Source organism: Populus nigra, chromosome 4 (genome assembly GCF_951802175.1).
Source record: "Populus nigra chromosome 4, ddPopNigr1.1, whole genome shotgun sequence".
NCBI lineage: Eukaryota > Viridiplantae > Streptophyta > Magnoliopsida > Malpighiales > Salicaceae > Populus > Populus nigra.
Window position 1 is genome coordinate 7542946 of NC_084855.1, and position 24391 is coordinate 7567336.

A 24391-nucleotide genomic window follows, 5' to 3' on the forward strand; every position below is an offset into this window, starting at 1 on the left:
TCGAAAGCCTTACATAGTTTCGTATATATGCTTTCCATTTTCTCCTTCTTTAACCATTAACATTTTACTGGGAATACTATTCCCAGTAAATATAAATATATTATAAGTACTCCCAGTACAAAGGTAATTTCCAATGTCTGTCTCTCCTTTTCTTTTCCTCTTAATTAGGAGATCTATGCATACATAAGTGTTTGGATTGAATTTTAATTTATTTTTTAACTAAATTTTTTATTTTAAATTAATTCTTTTAATGTTTTTATCATTTCAATATGCTAATGTCAAAAATAAATTTTAATAAATAAAAAAATATTATCTTAATATATTCTCAAATAAAAAACACTTAAAAATTTACCATTAAAACACTAAAAACACACGCCCAAATTCTATCTCAGGCTGTGTAAAAGGAAAAGTAGCTGTCACCTTCGCTCAGTACGTAGAGTTATTAGATATAATTCGACATAGAGTTCTGCACTTTTCACAAGTTATTCAATTAATTGGTTCTAAGTAATTTACACGGAGCGAAGTACAAAGAGATTTTTTCAAAAAAAATCCCAGCAACTAGATTTACTGAATTTATTTTCTATAAAAAAACTTGTCAATTCCTAAATGAATACAATCCCTTTATATATGTTTAAAACCGACATTTACAAGAAAAAAAATCAAATAGGAGAAAAAAAAAACAATATCTAAAATTAAGCTAAAAATAGAAAAATAATGAAAATGGATAAAACAGCAATTTTTTCAAACCTAATTTAATGGGGGCTTGAAAATTATAGTGTTTTTTTAAAGACCGTCTATCTGGTTTAATTTGGCGTCGTTATCTTTTCATCTAGTTCATAAATATATGTACATCTAATTGATAAAAACCTCCTGCATCATATATATATATAATCCATCTACATTGAGTGGCATATATGATGGAAGAGTAAATAGCCCTTCTTTTCCCGTAATTTCCTTGACTAGTCTCTTCAGATCGTTCTCTCTCAATGGTTTAATTTTATTTGGTACGTAGTATGCTAAGCTATCACTTTACCGGGTAATAAATCATCTAATACATATGATTGGTTACTAGCAGCTTATATATTTGTTAACTTTAAAATTCATCAAATTAATTAATTAAAGTTCGCGTAAACTAATTCGTATATTTATATTAATAAAAAAAATCATTTAATATTCATTAAAATAATTCAGACACTTCAATTTAAAACCTTCTTGAAAAAGAAAAGGAAAAATTGCATTTAGTGATCGATATTGTCGATTGTTGGTCATATTGAATATCGACATGTTGATGACATGGCATTGTAATTAGGGTTCGTGATCGTGGCGTGCACTGTTGTCTGTTTCTGTTCCTATTTTTGTTGGAAGTTAATGCGGTAAAGGAGACTGGAAATTTACTTGAACAGGGGAAGGGGAAAAAAGAAGAAGAAATGGCAGAGAGGTAGCGTGCAGGGATATGTCAAAAGGTGACGTAAGATTGAAAGGGAAAGGTGGTGTTTGGGAACATGGGAGAACATAACTAAGCATCCCACTCCGTTCATGATGAAGCAACACAATTAGTAGTCGCCAAGTCCTCGAGCTACTCAATTTTTACAGTAACACTGAACGATGAAGATCGGCTGTCTGTTCCTTTTTTATGGTTAATTCCGTGGTTAACGAGTCAGATTAACTCTTAGGGATTGATTTGTTTTATAAAAAGGCAATTATCCGACATTTTTGTCTTTGTTCAGTTTTAAATTATAAATTTAGGACAAGTTTTGACTCTCTTTTTTTCCTGTTGATGATTTGACAATACATGAACATAAAGATGGAATTGCATAGTGGCTGTCTTTTTAACATGGCGTGCATGGTCGTAATTAACTTCTAATCACATCAAAACGGTGCGTCCCAAAAAAAATATTTAATACGGCAGTTTTGAAAATTTTAAACAGCAAGTCAAATTAAGGAGGAGTTTGAAAATACTATAGTAGATATGTTTTAAATGATTTTTTACTTGTAAATATATTAAAATATATTATTTTAATAATAATTTTTTATATTAATATATCAAAACGATATGAAAATATAAAAAATAATAAATTTAAAAAAATAATAATTTTTTTTTTAAAAAAAAACACTTTTAAAATGCAAAGATAAATGAGCTCCAAGAAACCAACGAGAGGAGGTTTTACAAAGAATCTTTCGGTCCATGGTCATTTTTGTCTTTTTAAGTTAGTTTTTTTGTTATTTATTATTTTGTCAAGGGCATTATAGTATTTTAATCAATATTAAATAATATAAAAAGTTGTTCGTGCATAGGAGACGCCCACATCTTTTAGGCAATTCATGTGGTGTCTCATAGTGATTATCATTGTCTTTATATCATGTTGTTGGAAGCGTCGTCACGTCCTTTTTCTCATAATGATTATCATCTTTTAGGTGCATGTTGGCTATGGGGGCACGGTTTGTCATCAATGTGTCTTTTTTTCTTCTTTCCTCTCTCTTTCCTTTTTAATTACAAGTTGGTCCTCTTTGTTGTTGATATTTTAACTTCGGTCCTTTTTTTTTCCTTAGCCCTTTTGTAAAATTTTTGTTTGTTTTATATTCAGTCCTTCAATTCTAATTTTACATATATTATTTTTTCAATTTGGTTTTTATTCTTTTGATTTTTAATTTTTTCCTTGTTATTTTTATAAACTTTTTATTGGTTTTCAATTTCATCATTCAATCTAAGTTTATGATGTATTTGTTTTTCAAATTAGTCATCATTCTCTTATTATTGTTTTGGTTAAAGTTAATTTTCTTTTTAGTTTAACCATCCAATCAAAAAAAAAATTGTTGCCCTCTAATTTACATTTTATTTTGATCTTCACCCTTATTCTTTTAATTAACAATATTTTTATTTTAGATCCTTCTATATAATTTTTTTTTTCAGTTTCATCCTTCAACATTTTATTTTTTAGAGATTGGGTATTGCGGTTTTTTCATGTATAATGCTTCTGATCTAATGCCTTAGGTCAAGGGTTTGAGAAGATAACGCAGGTCAACAATTTTTTTTATTTTGTTGTTCGACATTGTTTTTTTATATAAAAAATCCCTTTGTGGTTTTCTTTTTAAAAAAATTATGTCAGGTTATCCTGATCTCATGACTTAGAACAAGAGTTTTGCAAGTTGGTTCACCCCTTATTACAAATGTTACATGTCTATCATACTACCTCATGCTGATTTTGTTGTCTCTTTTCTTTATCTAATTTTGTACTTCCAAATGTTTTTTTATCCAAGTTATCATGATTAAAAAAAAAACTACATGTTTACTATTGTTGTTTATTTTTTTTATCATCTAATTAAAATAAAACCAACTTATTAAACCTGATCATGGCTATAATTCGAGTCATCGGTTTTTCTTATTCTTTTGAAACATGTTTGCAACACCTAGACATAATTTTTTATAGAGAAAAAAAATACAAACTTGCAGCATAGTGCAAGCCCATGCCTAGTATAGACTATTTCTTTACTCAATCCTATAATCGTCTCACAAAGTCTATAGTATTTTTTTAAAAAATTTGAACAATAAGAAAATAGAGAAAATAACACGTTCCAGAAAATATGTAGAGAAAAAACATACTTTGACAAGTCGTATGCATCATCTGCAACTTAGAAGTCGCATGTGTCGGATGCAACTTGTTGAAACAATATCGGTTGGGTTGTTTTTTCAATCTCTTAACTCCCTACCATAAAAAAACAACCCAATAATTTACAATTCAAAAATCAGCACACTTTTCAATTCACAATTCATCAAAATTCACAATTTATAATTAAACATAATTAAAATTCACTTAACATTTTATTAAATTTAAACAAAATTCATAATTTTATAACATTAAAGCATATAATCTATCTACATCTAAAAAATTATTAACTACGTTAATAATTTAAAACAAATATAGATATCCACACACACTGTCCAGTTTGACGTGTTTTTCGGGTGATAGGAGAGAGATTATATCGTTTTCAAAGTGGAGAGAGAGAGAGAGAGAAAAAAAAAAGGTGGTGTCATGGTTGCAGGGTGAGTGTTTTTAGGGTAGTGGTGGAGAGGTTGAGAGAAGAGGGAGGAGAGAAATAAGAAAAGAAATGGGAAGAGAAATAAAAGTTGGGGTTTTAAAACTTTGTTATTTTTCTAAATATTTTTTAGACTATTATTTATCATATTTTTTTTACTGTGTTAATCTAAAAAAAAACTCCAAAGTCTGTGGGTAAATGTAATTGTTAAAAGGCACTGTGTGGTTGTGAATTTGAATGCATAACAATAATTCTTCTAATGTTTTTTATTTCTATTTTTTTCTTTCCAGAGAAAGATTTGGACCTAAAATCTTCCTAAGATAATTTGAATACAACTAGAGCTAACCCGTTGTACTTAAAGAACATGAAAACATGACCATTAACAACAAGTAAAGTAACACAAGAAGTTCTTTTTGCTTCTTAATTTGTTAGTCAATAGCAATAAACAACTAACACTCTTATAAAAGTAAGAGGGGCTAGACCCCTTTTTCCCCTTAAAAGTGATAAGATGGATTCAAATCTTTACATAGAAGGAAGATATGGCTATCAATTGCGATATAAATTTATGGCTAGGTTTTAGTTTGAATTCTAATTTTGACAATAATATGTTGTTAATTGTTTTAGTTTCATACAAGTGATTGTATAAATTAAGTTTTAAAATGAGACTTTGCATGACTTAAGATTTTAGAATTAATGAACAAGAATTTGAAAAATGAGAAAATATTGCTCTTTTATTATATATTGCAAAATTCAACAAACCTTTCAAAATCTTATAAGAAAAACAAAATCTTAAACAAATAAAAATCATCAAGCGATGTCTTTGTCTTGGCATCAATTAAAACTAATTTTTTTTTCTTATATGATTTTAATAGTATACGCTCCTATATATATAAAAGGAGATAAAATTCACCCATGCTAATTCTCAACAATATTCAATATATGTTTTGATATTGTAACAAAAACTATTATGTAATTTTTATGTTCAAATAGTGATGATTGCTAAAAAAAATGGGTAGTTAGTCATATGAAAAAAACCTCATGTTCACAATCGTATGTTCAAATGTAGGTTGAATGTTAACAATAAAGTTCAACAACATAAATTGTGCTTTGATGTAAATTAACATTCCACATTATAATAAAAAATACAACATCATAAAATCTTTACATTGCAAGTTTTCGAATATATCATCTCAAAAAATTATATGTGTCAGGTGGGAGTGTTCACGGTCCGGCTCGGTCCGGTTTTAACCTAAAAATTGATATTTTTTTTCAGAGTCATGATCTTTATTCTTTACTACGTATTTATTTTCAGAGTCACTTCCTAAAATATTATTATTTTTCCTTTCGAAAAGATACTTACTTAAACATCAGGGAGTCCTCAAATCCACCAAGGAGAAATTTTTATAGATATCAGCTACCAGTCATCATGGTCAATAAGAATGGATCATGTTGTTAAAACCAATAAATTAACTATGTCTTGAGATTTCTTAGAAAATCATTAGTAGCTATCCTTTACCTTTTCTTTGATACACGAACACAAAGGCAAAAACATCTGCATAACTATGTTTTGAGACTAGAACTAGTGTTCTATTGAATAGAGAAATTCATACAAATCATTACCATGCAAATGCAATTCCATGTTGAGCTTGGCGGAAGTGGTTTTTTCTAGGGGTATTTAAAAAAACCAACCAACAGATTAAATAAAAAAAACCAAGAAAAAATTAACCGAAAAAACTGAACCGATAAAAAAAATCTAATAAACCGATTAAAAATAATATATATATCTCAAGTGAGGCCCCAAACCATTTTAATGGTTTCACTCGAGTGTCCTAATTAGCAAGATATGCACAAAAGAACTTGATAGCCGTTGTTAAACATTCCTCAAAATTATCTAATATGCTTTTTTTTTAAAAGATCATAAGCTGACAGCAAAATATCGTTCCCATTTTGAAATACAGTCTAGAGTTCGTTGATCAAGTGGGATTGGTTTTTTTAAGACTGTACAAGACATTAGACATGTATATTTAACTAGCCAAGGTCATTTCTGCTACGCAACATGTAGGGTTTTAATTTACTTTGCGACATAAACAAAAAAAAAAACTCCAATATGATGATGTGTTTTTTGATATTATAAAAAAATTTAATCAAGAATTGAAAAGATAATATTTTTTTATAATATATATATATATATATATATATATATATGAATTAATAAATCATAAAAAGAATTGTTAACATTAATAAAATATTAAAGTGAGAAGTTGATCTTCATTGTAAGAAGAAATGCATGTAAATATATATTTGATCAAGCGATGTTGGTAACTTTTTATATATTTATTTTAATTTAATTATATGGAAATAAAAATAAATATTGATAAGAAAGACAATAATTTTATTTTGGAGAGAAACAATTTTTTTAGTCAAAATCATCTTCTCTTATTAATCTTTTTTATGTTAAAAAATATATCTTTTTTTTGTCATCAATGTAGAGTGTGGTTTATTGATAAAAAATGAAGACAATTAAAATAGAAATAAAAAAAATCTATTCATTTGAAATAAGAAGTAAATAAATACATTTATGATCAAAACTCTCCTTTTTATTCATGTATTTTGTTTTACAAAAATGTGTTTCTTAAATAAGTATTGTTTTTTAAATTAAAATCATCATAATCTTAAAAGAAAGTTGGAATAAAAAATTAAAAAATCATAAATATATAATTTTTATGTGAAACTTCTTAAAATAAACTTCTTACCTTACTTACTGTGTCTTAGATGCAGGCTATTCTTGAATAGCGTTGATCTTTACTTTATCAATCTCAACCTCTTTTACACTAACAACATAACTTAGAAACACAATTCTTTCCATGCAAAAATGATAGTACTTTAGATTAACATATAATTTTTTCTTTCTAAGTATTACAAAAACCTCTCTTAAATGATTAATATACTCATCTAATCATTTACTATGAATCAAGATATCATCTAAATAGACAACAACAAATTTGCCAATAAAAAATCTCAACATATGATTCATTAACCTAGTGAATATAGTAAGCGTATTAGTCAAACTAAAAGGCATTACTAACCATTCATACAATACATATTTAGTTTTGAATATTGCCTTCCATTAATATTCTTCATTCATTCTAATTTGATGATAACAAATTTTCAAATCAATTTTAGAAAACACGGAAGAACCTTGCAACTCATCAAATATATCTTCTAATCTAGGGATAAGATGTCTATACTTTATCATAATGCTATTAATGGCTCTAAAATCAATGCACATATGCTAGATATTGTCCTTTTTAGACACAAGTAACATTGAAACTGCACAGGGACTCATACTTTCTTGAATGTACACTTTCAATATCAACTTTTCTACTTGCCTTTTAAGCTCTTTAGTCTTATCGGAATTACTTTTATTGGCTGGTTGGTTTGGATTTGATGCTTAATCTCTTAGATTGGTGGCAAACCATTAGGGAACCCTTCAAGAAAGATATCCTTAAATTTCTACAAAAGAACTCTAGTAACATTAGAAACACAAGAATCCAAATCATCAAAAGTAAAATATGCCTCCTTATACAAAAATAAAATCACAAGTTACTTTGTTTTGCATAAAAATTAAAGAGTTTTCTAAATTTTTCTACACACTCTTCTTTTCTTACCTTTACATTTTCTCTCTACTCTCGATCTTCCCCGTATTTTTTTTTAATCTTCAAATCTATTTTCAATGGCTGAAACCCCCCCCTCCCCAAATTGTTCACACTTATGACTCATCTTATTTCCACTCAGCCTCATACACATCCTCACCATTATTTTTCATAAATTCTTGTAAGATAATTGATTAAATAAATTGTATAATTACATTAAATGAATTTTCCATTGCCCTGTCACCTTCTAGTTCTTGGGAGAGGAAAAAAACAAAAGGTGTGGAATAAGTGGTGTACGAATTACGATGTGTGCTAAAGTGGATCCGCAGGTAAGGAGTAGATAGCAATATGCTACATGACACGTTTGGTGTGACAGAAAGCAGTGCGTGTGTTTTTTCGGGGTCTTGAATTTCCGTTCCGTTGCAGGTCTCCTTAACCGTTTTGGATAACGGGGATTCTTTTCTTTGCTTGCAGTGATTACGAGAGAAATCGAGAAGAAAAGGAGGGGACAGGGATGTTGACAGGACGGGGGAAAGGAGTGCGAGTGTGGATAGGGGTCTGAGCCCTGATCTTTTATTTCCATTTCCATGCTTTTTGGCAGCCTTTTTACAATTTTTTTTTGTTTCTGTTTTTCCCCCCTCGAACTTTTTTTTTCTTTTTTTTTGCCCCCTTGAACATCAGTTCCCCGCCTCTTCTTGTGCTAATATGGCCACTGCTTTCTCGTTATCACATATTTAGACCTATTTTAAAGTGGGCCCTATACCTAAGACACCAACCAATTCCCAGCTTCCTATCCCTACTTCGTCTCAGGGCCCAGCCTAGCAAGCCGGGTCCTTAGTCGTGTAGCATCAATGTTTGGAATGTATTTTATTTGACTGATTAAAAAAATAAAAAACAAAACTAGAAGAGCCCACAGAAACGCAATGGCTACTAGGGTTGGCTAAAAAAAATAGAAAACTAAAAAAATAAATAAAAATAATTGAAAAAACCGAACCGTAAAAAAAACCCGATTAAATTAATTAAAATTTTAAAAAACCAACCGGTTCGGTTTTGGTTTTATTAGCCTGAAACCAAAAAAACCGAACCGAACTCAAACCGGAAAAAAACCGAGCCAAACCAAAAAAACAAAGCCAAACCGGTTTAAACTGGTTTTGTCCTAAAAAACCGAACCGAACTAAAATCGATCGGTTTGAACCGGTTTCGGTTTAAAAAAAAATGGTTTGGTTACTTTTGTTTTTATAAAAACCGAACCAGATAAAAATGATCACCCCTAATAGCTTTTCTTCTTCTTATTATTTTTTTATTCTTTATTTTATCATTTAATATTATGTTTATTAGAATTTAGAGTTAGCAATTTTTTTATGTGTTTTCTATGTGATTATCGTGATCTAAAACAAACATTTCGTCATCGAGTTCCTACTCGATTTCATGAAAAGAATTCAATTTTATTATTTATAAGAGATTAAAAATGAGAGGACCAAAATTGCAACCAATAAAAATAGTACGCTTGTTGTTTTTTAAAAAACTATGGTGTAAACTCTCGTCCTACTTTTTTTTTTGCCTTTAGGCATCAAATTTTCTTTCCTTTTAATTTGATCCTTCATTGTTGTGTTGATTGGAATTTATGATTCGTAAATTATTTCGATTTATTTTTACATGGTTATCTTGATATCAAGAAAATATCCTACCATTTGGCTAGTGCTTGATTCCACAAAAAAAAAAACATTTTACTCTTTGAGAAAAATAAAAAATGAGGGAACCAGAATTGAAACATAGAAACACTTTGAGGCCTTTTTTAAGAGAATATTTTTGTGTCGGCGCCTTTTTTTCCTTGGGATTTTGTAAAAAAATAAAAATTGACCCTTTTAGTTTGGCAATTAAATGGTTTGGTCCAAGACTTTATTTTGCTTGCATTTTAGCCCTCAATCGGAGAGAAGAACAAGAATTACCAAGAAAACAAAGAAAACAATGAAGGAGAAAGAAAGTTAGCCAATGCCTTTTTTTTAGCGACAAAACTAATAATTATTTGTATCAAAGGATTCTATTTTATTATGAGAGTTCCTTTTAGTTCTTTTAGTCCTTTATCTTGCCAAATAAAGTTGATCATGACTTGTAAATTTTTTTTGGATTTGTGTTGATTTTTGTTTTTAACCAATTAAATGCTAATTTAAAACCATAAACAAGTTTATTAAAATCCTTAAAGATTTTTTTTTTAGATATTTTCAATTGAGAAAATTGATGAAAAGAGATTTTTTTTCATACCTAGAAGTTGGTAGCGCAACGTTCTAGCCTATTGTGGTGGTTAATTTTAACTAATGAATGACACAAAAATATTTTTTAAAGAAAAAAGTAAAAGAAAAAAAAAAGAAAATTGCCAGGCGCACGGGCTTGGCCTTGTAAGCTCACGTGCATGACGTTTTTCTTATCTATGGACTAAGCACGTTGACCAATTAGGCTCGCGTGCCAAGCCTTTTTTAAAAAATAGTTTCCAAAAACTTGTGTTTAATTTCCTAAAAATTAAATAATTCCATATATATATATATAATTTATTTCAAGTTTTTAGAATAACTGAGGATTTGTTTAGTTATTATTTTATTAAAGTTCATTTGATTTTGATTTGATTTTTTTTAACAATCATTTTTTTTTACAACCCATCGTATTTATTTTCTTAATTTTATTCGATTGTTGTACTGTAATTACTGATTTTCATTATCATATAATTAAATATAAAAAAAATCATGAAAACAAACTTATCAAACTGAGTCGGGTTTATAACTTGTGTTGCAGGTTTAGCGGGTTAACTCGAATTGATTCTTAACTTCATCATATTTTGATTTAATGATTAATATTTTTCTTGTTGCGCAAAAAAATATTAGCAATGCATAAAAAAATAAATTTGTATGTTAAAAAAGTTGTTTCGATCCACGGCGTAGAGCCATTTAATTAACATGCAAAACCAGAATTAGCCTTCTAGGTTAACCAAGAATATTTGACTATGCTAATATAATATATAGTATATGTGTTCTTTAATTCGCATGTCTATCACTCATTATAAAAAGAAATTCTCAAGGAAAGACCATTGTGCCTTTTGATTCAAAACATTGTGGACCACAATAATGTTCCACAGTAAATTTTATGGTGCCTTACTAAGTATCTAGTGGTATCTTATTAGTGACTCCCTATGATCCACTTTCTAAAAAATTAGATTGATACAAATATGATAAAGAAATCCTAAACGAAGATATTCTTATTATTTTTTGTGGATCATGAATTTTATTCTCTCTCTCTTACTTTTGTGTGTCTCTTTTTTTGAAATAGGTAATGAGAAATAAATAATAGGATGTCACTAGTTAATCACTGTGCACCATTAAATTTTTGAAAAGCATTTGTTGCTCAGTTTGGCGAAATCAAATGAAATTTTATTAATTTAAAATAATTAAATCTATAAGAACCAAATTTCAAACTGAACAAATAAAAGGGATTAGGGTGAACCGCAGGGGCAAACTTGTTAGCGTGTGTAATGCACGTGCAAGCATGTAAAGGAAGTTGTTGCCCTCAAGTGGCAAGTGCAGCTTTCTCCGATGTCTGAACACCACCTTCTTTGGTGGTGTTGGAAGTGGCTCGACGAGTTCTTTTCATTGGGGTGGCATGTGTCAATGAGAAGCAGTGGTCATGCTTTGACTGCCTTTTCTTTCTTCTCATGGATTTTTCATAGTAGACTTTCCAAAATTACGAGTCTTGTCATTTTGTTTTGTAAATTTTGACTCTTATTTTTTATTACTATTTGTTTTGTTTTAAGTCTTTTTTTTAATTAAATTTATTTTTTTATTTTATCTTTCAACATTTTTTATATGTTAAATTACAAATGCCATTGGCACTGTTAACTCACCATTGAAATAACAGACGGTCTATTTGACAATTATACGTCAAATTCACTGACAAAAATACCGACTGGCGAAAAAAACCACTGATGAAATGACATACAATTTTTCTGTTGGTGATATGTTATTTTTTCAATTCAAGTAGCATGTTTGGCGATTTAGCCTAGTTTGACTCAAGTTATTTTGTTTAATTTTATTTTTTCTTTTTTGTTCCACCTTCCAACATTTTGTTAGTTTGACTCATTTTTTTTTAATTCTTGGATGAATTAAAAGTATATTTTAGATATTATTTTATTAAATTCAATTTACTTTTTGCTTTGCTATAAAGTAAGATTATAGATCTCTTCATAATATTAACAAGATATATATATATATATGTCACCCGATATACATCAAATTATGAGTTCATTATTGAATTTTTTTCCTACTAGAAAACATGCTAGCAACATCTTTTGATATTTTTTACATTTAAAAAATTAATTTGACCTACAATATATCACAAGTAAATAATTTAGCTATAAACTAAAAGTATTATACTAGAATGACGTTCATTATTGGACCGGATGAATATAAAACATAATAAAGGGTTTCTTATTTATTTTAATTTTTGTTATTAATCTGGATTTTGACTTAATAGAAAGTGGATGGAAAGCTTAGGTCTTTATGCAGGTTTTACTCTCAAATAGTTTCCCTTCCCAAACTGAAAAAGTCAAAAGCAAAAGAATTAGAAAATAAAAGTTGCTTCGATATGAATTACGAAAGTAGCAAGAACTTGTAATCAATATATATATATATAAAGAGTTGTTATAACCAGTGGGTATACAGACAGGTCACGCATATATGGGCAGCCCGACCCATTATAACTCGACGATTCTGGACAAAACGATTTCAGCCCCACGCTTTCTTATAAATTGCCTAGAACTCGGACTCGGTCCATTTCTTAGCTAAAAGAAGACATGTTAATATTCAAATTAGGTAACGTTGAGAAACGCGGTTCAACTCGTGTTTTTAAAACATTTAATTTTTTTTGTTAAAATTTAATATGATTTATATATTTTGGATCGTTTTGATATGCTGATGTCAAAAATAACTTTTAAAAAATAAAAAAAATTATTAACATGCATTTTAACACGAAAAGTTATCTAAAAAACACCTGCAACTACACTGCGAAATAACCTCTTAATGGTTTCAACTTCCCAAGAATTCGACCTGGCTGGCACTGGCAGGTATGTTATTATAACCAGATTTGATGAATGAATTATGAAAATGGAGATGTCACCGCACAAGCTCGACATGGCAACTCAAACACTTGAACAAACAAGTTCTTTTACAACCCTGTTTTTTAACCATCAATAATACTAGCCTAAGACGGCATGGATCATCCATCTCATCTGGGCATCCCATGCCTAGGTAGGAACGACCCATCCTTGAATTGAGGTACAAGAAGAAGGCACAATCTTCGAGGTGGCTTAAATGGCCTCACAGGCACAAACCCCTCGGAAGGAGGATTTTATATATATTATCAAAAAATTTAGTTAAATAACAAGGTTTCTAGTGAAATAATATGGTGTGACTATGTCTAGCCTAATATAATCAAATTATAATTTTTTATCTTAATCGATCAACCGATTGAATTTAGTTGTATTAATCGGTCAGTTGTTTCACACAAAAATCATAATTTTATAAAAAAAAATTTTCAAATATGTTTTATAATTTTAAATTATCTTTTTTCAAAAAAAATTACATGATATATTCATAAAAATAAAAATCATTTATTCTTAGCAATCAAGATTAAACTCAAAATATAAATAAATAAATAAATAAAAAGACAATCAAGGTTAAATACTTGCATAAATATTTATATTTTTTTATTACTAAAATTAAATATTTATTTAATATTTAATTAGCATTGAAAACTCCATATATATTTATATATTTTTAAATCATCATATTCCAAAATACATTCATATTGGGATGGGACACATCAAGTATTAACTTAGAAACCTAGCAGGTTACAAGAAACAAAAAAAAAAGAAAGCATTAATTTGGATGTTCAACACACACAGTACAAAACAGAACGAATGACATCTGTGACTTCATTCAATCTTGTCACTCTGATGGTAATTGGGATACGATAAGGAATCACATCACATTAAAAACAATTAGCAAAACTCCAAAAAATGCAAGGAAATTATTGCACGTATCATCACAAAACTGTTCATTGTTATAGAGAAATATATATTTTTATTATTTTTAAAAATAAAATGTTTTAATAAAAGAGTAATTTGGTGTTTTCCATGACTTATTAGTGATTAAAAAATTATAAAAAAAAATATATTTTTTATTTTTTAAATAATAAAATAACTAAATTACCCCAAATCAAAATAATAGAACTATGACTAAAGTATTTCTATCTTTTTATTTTTTAGAATGCATTGTAAAGATCTTTTGCATATAGAATCACAAAAAATAACATGTATGTACATGGATATTCTTAACCTTTCCATAAAAGGTTTTTTTATTACTTTTATAATCATGAAAGGTATTTTAATTCTTTTATGTTGAATTATTAATTTTTATATTAAAAAAAACTATTGGTGGGTGGAGAGCACCCGTAAGCGTGTGAGAAACATCCATATTTTCTACTGTGTTGTTAAAAATATCATCATATCCTTTTCTTGTTTGTATGACATATAACAATAGTAGATAAGTGATTTGTTATTTGTGGTTTTTTTTTTTAATTTCTCTCTTCTTCTCTAAAACTTATACATTGGTTTTCTTTGTTTTTGGTATTTCACTTTCAAACATTATTCTTCTTATTTCTAATTTTTGTTTATGTTTCTTTTATAAACATTTTGTTTGTTTTCAATTTAGTTCTTCAATTACAATTTATCATATTTTGTTTTTAAATTTTATTCATATTCTTTTGATTTCTAATTTTTTTTCCTTACACTTTTGTTAAAGTTCAATTTAATCCTTAAATCAAAATTTATAGTATACTATTTTTTTCAATTTGATCTTCATTCTTTTGATTTTTTTTCTTTTGTTAAAGTTATTTTTTTTTAATTTAACTCTCCAATCAAAAAAAAATTTATTTCCCTCTAATTTATTTTTCATTTCAATTTTCTCTTTCATTCTTTTAATTATATTTTTTTATTTAAACAATTTCATTAGTATTTCTATTTATGTTATCATTTTATTGGATAAAAAATTAATTCAAATTTAGCAAACACAATCGGATATATATCCCATGTTACCAGATCAAATATCAATCTCTTGATTTTTCTAATTTTACTTCTAGTTATCATTAATTATTATTTTTTTCATTTATTTACACATAATCATCCATTCGGTTTACGCTTATAATTTTTTTTTAATGCAAATCAAATAACTAGCAATTCTCCAATACCAGAGGATGCTTCACAGGTATGATATCAACACTCCCCAGGATTAAACCAGAGTTGACTGAGCTCTTAAAGCGCACTATAATTGGAAGGAAACTATGGAATCGCAAAAATAGTAGATGCAGAATTCAGTAATTCAAACTTATTTAAAAGTAAAATTATCTGCATTTACACTATGGAAATTATTTCCATCAATTCTATACAGGAATTTTTTCATTAAATACAGCAATAAACAGAATCCTCTAAAAAATTACGAGGTGAGAGCAGTTACCTTCATAGCAACAGTACAGCTCTAGATATAATTTAACACTGACGACGCTTTATTAAGACATGGGAACCCGCATAAGGCTTTACAGCTTACATGGCCAACTAATTCCTACACAAATTATGTTGCAGACACCTTCGCCTTTATATTCTTGCTCAAGGAGAAAGGCTCCACTTGAACTTCAGCTGGCAATCTGCAACATTATGATAAGAAAAATCGTGAAGTTCAAAGATATAATCTCCTTTGGTGATAGTTTTGGGTTCGAGCAATTGGCAATAACACAGGTCCAGAACAGATCCAATCTTTTGCTGCAACTGAAGACCTTGTGACCCATACAATCCTTGCTTTTGAATCCAAATAACAGAGGTAACTTCAATTTTTCATGCTGCTTCATCATGTTTCCATTATGCATAACTTTCATTTAATTTGATCTGCTACGCTTTTCATAATCCAAATTAAACCATAGCTTGATGCTCATTATTTTGCTGGAATATACTTCGTTAAACATGCAAAACAACTTCTCTCTAAAAAATTATTAAAATATGGTACACAATGTAAAAGGGTTTAAGTGAAGAAAACAATCATAGAAATGGAATAAATAATTGTGGATAGGGCTTTCATTTCAGCAAAAATTTTCCTTTGGTGATAGTTTTGGGTTCGTGCAAGTGGCATAACTTTTATGTCTGTATTATTTTCTCTCTCTCTAAGAATTATAGTCTGCCAGCTAACAACGGTTTCAATGTGTTGAAGCAACAAACCTTCATATCGACAACGTGTTTCAGCCACAGAAGCTATAATAATAATAGTAAAAAAAAAGACAGTGGTATAAACTGCAAATCAAAATATGATTATAGTAGATACTTACACATAAGAGTATGAAACTATGAATATTTAAGTCATACTCTCATGAATGAATGCATATACTTAACTGTAGGCTCAACAGCACAGGCCCGATTAGCTCTGAGCACACTCAAAAGGGTGCAAAGTTCCTTCAGTGAATTCATGCATCCGAAACCGCTCTAGAAGCTCAAAGGGGCTGCAACTAACAACATGGAACCTTGTAAACATAACAAGTCACTTGGATTGAAGAAATTCTTAGGAAAATAATCATTAAATCCATGGCTTAGAATATGTGCATGGGTGCGATGGGAAGAAAAGGGGGTGCTAGATAAGCATTTATCCTTGTGACTACTTTACTTCTTCTAGATGGAGGAGACACAAGCATGAAAAATAAAAAGGACAATACATTGTGCTGATAGAATGGGTCCAAAAAAGAATATTGGAGGAACAGATATATGGTCCAAAAAAGGACAATACATTGTGCTGACAGAAGAGACTTTATTGAATTGAGCTGTATTATGTGCAAGTGCAGCATCCATAAATTCAGTAAATAAAACCAAAGTGAAGTGAAGAAGAGCATAAAACCCAGATATGAAATTGTATAACAGGACTTCAAATTCAGGAAGTCCAGAAATTGTATACTCAAGACAGAGACTTCGTTGAATTGAGCTGTATTGTGTGCGAGTGCAGCATCCAGAAATTCAGCAAATAAAACCAAAGTGAAGTAGAGCATGAAACCCAGACATGAAATTGTAGAACTGGACTTCAAATTCAGTAAGTCCACAAATTGTTTACTCGAGATAACCAACCCTGAAACTTCATTGAATTGAGCTGTATTGTGTGCAAGGGCAGCATCCGGAAATTCAGCAAATAAAAATGAGGTGAGGTGAAGAAGAGCATAAAACCCAGACTGAAATTGTATAACTGAACTTCCTGAAAAATCAAACTCTTATATCCAGTTTCGGTTCACATTGAAGGCTCATGGATTTAATGTTTAGTGGACTTCTAAGGGCAGCAAAACACGATTCGCAGAATAATATGTAAATTCTGTGGACAACCAAGGACTCGTAGTCTTACAGGATAGCTTCATGATTATGGCATAACCTTCGTTGGTTGCTTTCCATGGCTTCCAACACATTAGAAATTTCTGGTCCAGCTGCTCCCCCAGCCACAATTGATGGAACTGAAGCACTTGGAGTCCAGATCTAGAACCATGTTGCAAGATCAGAAAACCAAACAATAATAGATGCACAAAAATCAAATCCATCAAACCAACCTTTATGGTGCTATCAATCCCACTGGTTGCCACAACACAATCAAATGGATGACACTGGACACAGTTCACAACTGTGAAGCAGAAGAAGAATAAATCAAATATAACAAGGAAGAGACTAGTGAATCTAAGCAAAAACCATACAGAGTCGCATGGAGAAAGAAAGCTACCAGCTTCATCTCCAAGAAGCATTTTTATCATCTACCAGTTTGTTTCTCCCAAACAAACCATCTACCATCATCACTTCCACTGGCCACGTAATCACCTGCAAATCAATCATCAGAAACTAAAAAGCAGTGACCACAGTCCACAGGTAAGCTAATTGTGGACCTGATCTCGCTTGCAACATTTGAAAAAAATCTACAAATACTCAAGGTGCATTAACAATAATTAAGGCACACCAACAAATCTATGATGCATGCAGTGTCCAGAATATAATTCATTGGTGCTGATATGTTGATAGAGAACATTCAATCAATTTGCCTGATATGTTGTATATTCTTCTCCTCTAAAGTGTGTCTTTCTAATTTCCTTAGATTTGTTTTTATGTTTGGTTGAGATATTCTTCCTCTTCATGAAATGTTTTTGACTTCCTTTCTACTCTCATTTGTCCCCTATTGATTGTCCAAATTCCTGTTTACCATTGTAGAATTTTTTCTTTCTCACATGTCAAAGGCAAGCAGAAAGAGGTTATATAGACAATATTGATCGAAGCTGAATTTAATTACCGTGTCCTATGCCTTTTTCAAAGACAATAAACACCAGAGTGTTGTGAATGTATATATCCAATTGCTTAAATACACAAGGATAGGGACCTCAGCATGTAGTATGGTGCTTGTTTATTTCAATTCCTTCTTTCTTAAAACCACTGGAGCCAGATACCACAACTGCCTAACATCAGTAATTACCTGTCTGGACACACAGAACTAGAGAACTCCTAAGAACAATGGCAGGATGACAGATTAACTTTTCCAGGAGAAAGGGGTCACAGCATTCTTCAAACCTAACACATAAGGCATTCCCCGAGTAACTATCACCTACAAACACATACAGAAGTTTTAAGGATTATCTCAGGTAATGGAGTAATGGACACAGGATCAGAAGCCACTTTTACTGGTAGCTGATTGATTACATTTATAGAAACCAAGCATATCACCTGACCTGGGGCTACAGATATTCCATCAATTAGCATCATAAAAACTATGACTATCTCAAACACCTTAAGTCCTCACTGGTCCTATTTTTCCAGCAAACTAGTATACAACAACCTAACCATCAGAGGAAGACATTCAATCAATTTAAAATTAGTAAAGATGATTCATTCCAACTATAACTTAAGACTAACACCTCAAATATCCCAAGTCTGCTGCAAAACATGAGTCAATGGTACACATTCAACAAAACTACTAAAACATGTCAAGACTCAGTAACATAACAGTCAAGAAACGATATCAATGACATGATATGAATCACAAAATATAATTGCTAACTTTATTCAACATTCAAAAGTAAAGGCAATCAAAGCTGATTTACATCCTACGTGCTAAGAAAGAGTAGGAGATAAAGAAGAAACCAACCTCTTTGCCCAAGAAAACTAGCCTGTTTATATCAGTACCAACATTACAGAGACCGACATATCTCTGCTTCATATCAATTGGTTTTGGGAGGAGCACGACATTTGAATACACAAGATGATAGTGGTTGCAGCTCTAGACCATTGAGTGTATGTAGGGCCGATTGTCATCAATTTTGAAGCATCTCCCATAGTATATCGAACAGCAGTCCCCCCAGCTGCAGATCACAATAACTTCAGATATTGAACAATCAATGTGTACCAGTTGTTAACTAAGAATTTCACAAAAATTCAAGAAGTAAAACAACAAACAAAAGATTAACAACATAGATAGTTCAGTACACAAATCACGACCACCATCTATCAAATTGTAGATCATATCTGAAGCTAGTATTGTTTTGACTTCAAAATCACACCAGAAACTTCATAGTACAAACACTTCCAACACCAAGTCAAGTTATAAAAATAGCACACTTAACAGGAATAAAGCCAGGCTTACAAGGCGACGAAGCCTATAATTCACATTCATTAAATATACATGCTCTCCACTATAACTGAGGAGAACCTCATCCCTATTTGGACTAAATGTAACATGAGTAAGGTGCAAGCTTGAACTCCCTGAAAAGAAAAGGAGACCAAGTTAGACCTTCTAAACAGTACACTCACTTCATATAAATTCTAGTTATATAATTCTTTTTTCTTTGAGAGGATAGAATGATGGTAGAAACAAGCTGTAAAATAAAAAGAAATTCACAACAAGATGATATTGGACCAACAGCATGTTTACAAGGATTTGAGGATGATATGAAGTAATTCTATCTTCATTACCTAATACGGTAACCTAAGCAAATAGAACAAATTATATCATCTTTTTTTTCTTATCCAAAATAAATGATGGTTCAGTTTACAATCAGATCAAATAATTAAGCAACGAGTAGCGACATATGAACTGACATGCTCAGAAAGATGCATTGGGCAGAAATAGTTAGCACGAGGCGGGTTCATCCTTTTCCTATGGGAAGTCAGTGGAGGCAGCATTCTTCTATCATATAATCGAGCAAAGGCATCACTGCAGACATTCCAAGGGAAAACAGTTAAAACAATGATGATTATAAAGGGAAAAAAGAGTAGGAAAAGTAAACTCAGATGACATCAGACTCAGACCTCCCACCAACCAGGAGTAAATGAGGTCGACTGGTACTGATGTCACAAGATTTCTGAGCAAGGGTTTGTTTCGGAGGATCAGCTAACGATCTTTTTGCTCCAGACTGCAAATCAAGCTGTCGTCACATACTGAATGTGAAAAACAATTATGTTCAAGTATAATAGCTTGATGAGAAGAAAATGAAGAAAATTTTCACAAACAAGCACTCCAGAATAAAAAATGTAAGCAAACATCATAAATATTTTTGTGAATGTTTTAACTGCATTAAACTAAAGGCCAAGGAACACAAATGGCCTCTATACCTTGTAATCATAAGCACCGTACCTGTTGTTGCGTTCAAACTAATTAATAGTAGGTTATAGACTAAATCCCAGTTTAAATAACATGACTAAAGTTTGAGCTAAACATATTAACGTGCAGTGTTTCCAACATGAAGAAAATGATAGATATTGAGATATTCTGAACTTTAAACTGTTAGCTCCACATGCATGCTGGGCAACCTTCTGGCCAGTCATCATCGCCACACCTGACACGTATTGGACACCTTCAAGCTGATAATTCAAATGCCTACACTACTGCATATAGATTTATTGAATGGAAAAAATGACTGGAAGTGTCTTCATTTTTTTTTTACCTTTCTTTTAATTTAATTTTTTTTTATGTCTCAAGTATTGGAAGATGACACCTCTCTCATGGTTATTGGTGGCAGGATACATAACTAATAGCAATAACCACTCACAGACAATCAACAATAAACAAACAGCATTTCATTTAAAAAAAAAATCCAAAGTATTGCAATGAAAACTTCAATACAGCAGAAAAACTAAATTCAAGACATAGAGAATAATTCACAGATCTCCTGAAACTCACCAGAATATTGCGACATTCATGGGGATAAGATCCTCCTGGTGGACATGAAGCACCCTCCCAAAAATCATGCTGTCTAAGTGTTCCATCTTCACTTGCACTCCAGACCACATTAGGGTTTCCAACTTCAACCTGCAAAGGAGGTCAAGATTGTGATTACAGGAAGGCTACAGCAATAAGACAAATGGAAAACTTCACCAAACCAAACAATAAAAAAAAATTGAATTTCTTTTTTCATGTCCATGAAACAAGTGAAGGGCTAGTTTTGGAGCCTCAAAGAGACCCACAGCTACCCACTGCAGAAAACAAATACACAAACACGCGTGTTCACACACACACACAGAGCAAGCAAGTCAACTAGGTCATCCATACAATGAGATCTTACAGCTAATGTTTTCACTCTTCTTGTATGACATTGATACAATGCTGATGGAGCAACAGAATTATCATCAGGACCCCTCCCACTTAAGTGAGAAAAATTAAATAAGCAAACATGAAATTAAAAAAGGTGAGAGCATGTAACCAAAAAAATTAACCAGAGAAAAGAGCATCAACTTTAAAATATTCAATTCATCAGAGCATTACTTCTGCATCTCCAGCTCCAGAAACCACAAGCTCGTCAGATGTTTCAGGAACAAATTTAGTGCGAATATATTTGCAGAATGCCCAGTATCTATAGAAAGCAAAAGCTTTCGACCAGTGTAGCTCCAAATATTCGCCTGCATGATTTGAAGCATGATGGATTGTCCTCTTTCAATATGCACAAATGTCTCTCTCAGTGTGTGCGCACGCATGCAGCAATCACCCTCTCCTTTAGTGCATCAAATTTGTCTGACAATACAGTTCAAAGCTCTAAAGTAATGTCACACATGAGACAGTTTCCATTCTATCCATTTTCTTCAACCTCATCCCACTTTTTTTCCGGCCAATCAAACCCAATCACACAACATATGCATTCAGAAGCATAGAGGTGGACCTCCCTTCTACGAGGTCTGCAATCTTCCAAATCACAAGAACTCAAGTCACTCAAACTGCAACATACGAAAACTTGAAAAGCAAAATCTGACACTAAACATAAGTCCACAAGACAAATCAACTAATCCTTTTTATTTCATCCAATTGTTTGTCCTACACATGAAACACTATATAATCTCCAATAATACACATAGGTATCATACCCGTATGTCATCTGATACAGAAATCAAGAGCGAACCTTTAGAATTCCAGGCTATGGAATTGACACAACCCTGATGCCCCTGTTAGAAAGAGAGAGAGAGTTTCAGACAACCAATCTGTAAAATCTAAAAATACTTATGCCGCCTTGAGGAAAAATAGCTTGACTCAAGGTATCCTACAAATTCCATCATTCAATCAACTGGCAAATAAAAATCAATCATTGAACAGGATGCACATGGCAACTGGTAATCATTTCTTAGCCACTTCAGCGGTCATTCTTTAGTACATCGATCAATAAGTATATATTCAGGCAATATGATCAACAAACCTTGTACTTTCAAGAAAAAGCTTCTATGGGTGAAAAAAGAAAAAAAAAATTCGAAATCCATACTAACCTCCAATTCTCTTTCTTGGGAGAGTCTCCGTATCAATGAGGAATGCATTTGTAAACTGCGATCAACATCCTAAAAAAAAAACAACAACAACAAAGACATTTGCAGCTATACTTCAACTCCTCAGTGTAATTAGGCATTAAACTTCAAATAATTATACAAAAAAAAATGTACAATCTTGGCCAGGATAAAAACTAGACGTTAACTAGAACGGAAAGAGGAAAATTCGATCCAGAGTAAAAATTAGGCAAGTATTAAATGGGAGAGAGAGTGGAGAAAAATTACAGGAAGAACATCGAGATATCTGCTCTCTAGTAGATTATAGATATTACCATCATGAAAACCGTAATTATCCATTTGAAGCAGGGATATCCACAATCCCTAACACGATCGGAATCGAAAAATAATAATTTGATTAAATGATTAATCACGGCAGCTGCAGACGATGCCGCTGTTGTTGTTACGCATATAAGGTATGGTGCGGTGTCGCGGTAGAGAGAAGAAACACTATGATTTATATGTGGCATCAATTTTCTACAGCTCTCTACTGGAGGGAGGCTAGCCGTCTGGGAAATTTATCAACGTGGTTTTGGGTTTGGAGCGCAGTAAGATGAGGGGTAGGATTCACCGGTTGTTGGGGAATTAAGCAGCTCTGATTGTGCGATGACCGGTGCCGATTCTGCTTGGAATATATTTCGGTTGAAAATTTACAATACGGTCCATAACAAAACAGTTTAATAGTTATTTATTAAAATCGAACCTCATTAGCAAGTTCTCGGATTTTTTCTCTCTCATTCTTTCCATTTAAAATGTCATCCTCCTACAATATCCTTACGAACTCAGTAAAATAATTTGAAAACGTCAAGCTATTATCTTTCATCAAAATAATTAATAGTTAGGGTTTTTCTTAAAATGTTTGGAAATAACAGGATAGAAAAATTTAAGTATAGAATCAAAATACAGAAATTTATAACTACTAATAAAAACCTAAAAGAGAATGAGATGAACAGATCGCTGTTCATTGAAATAAACCGCGGGTCTTGAGAGTTTTTACACTGGATATTAAAATAATCTTTTCAACGTGTTACGAGTTGAGTTATGTTAGTCAATTTATTGATTTACCTCTGCAATAAATAAATAAAATGTTTAAAAAGTGTTCTTGAACGTGACTGGAAAGCCCGTGAACCCAGATGAACCCCGCGGCAAAGGGTGTCAGGAGCAGATAGGAGGCCGTTTCACTCAAATTATAGACTAGCAACAAGCACGAGCAAAGAGCGGGAAATCTCTTTGTTAAATTCAGCGTTTAACACGTTATTGCTGTGGTGTGGGACCACGTTGTTAATAGATTTTCCATGGGTTGCAGAAAATTCTCTTCTTTTTTCGTTCCAAAAATATTTAAAAAAAAATTAAATTTTTTATTTTTAAGAGTTGACAAAATATCGAATATGAAAAAGTAATTGAAACCTTTCTCTTGAAAATGAATGGTTTTTATTCCATCTGGGACAGCATCAAGGAGAGCAATTTTGTTCAGGCGCCAAGGAGGGACCATGTCGAACAATTGATATTGTCCAGAGGTCATACAACACCGGTGAATTCAGGTGGCAGAACGGAATCATCCCCCTCGAGCTTGTCCAACCTTCATGAAGTCTTAACACACCATAATGTGACTATCATCTCATATACGACATGAGCCAATAATTCAGATGATTTTTTTTCTTATCCTGATTCATAATTTGTTTTTCATAAGCAACTTATGGTAAGAATAAGTTAAAATTACTTCAATTTAGAGATTTATTTGATGAAATGACTCTATACAACCTCTTATAAATTAAATATTTGACCCGCGTTTCACTTTAAGTTAGATATT

General features: G+C 31.2%; 1 pseudogene; it reads right to left on the reverse strand.

Moving 5' to 3' along the window:
- Positions 1-15115: 15115 nt before the first annotated feature.
- Positions 15116-23626, reverse strand: LOC133690577 (protein ALTERED SEED GERMINATION 2-like; annotated as a pseudogene).
- Between the last annotated feature and the right edge of the window lie 765 nt (positions 23627-24391).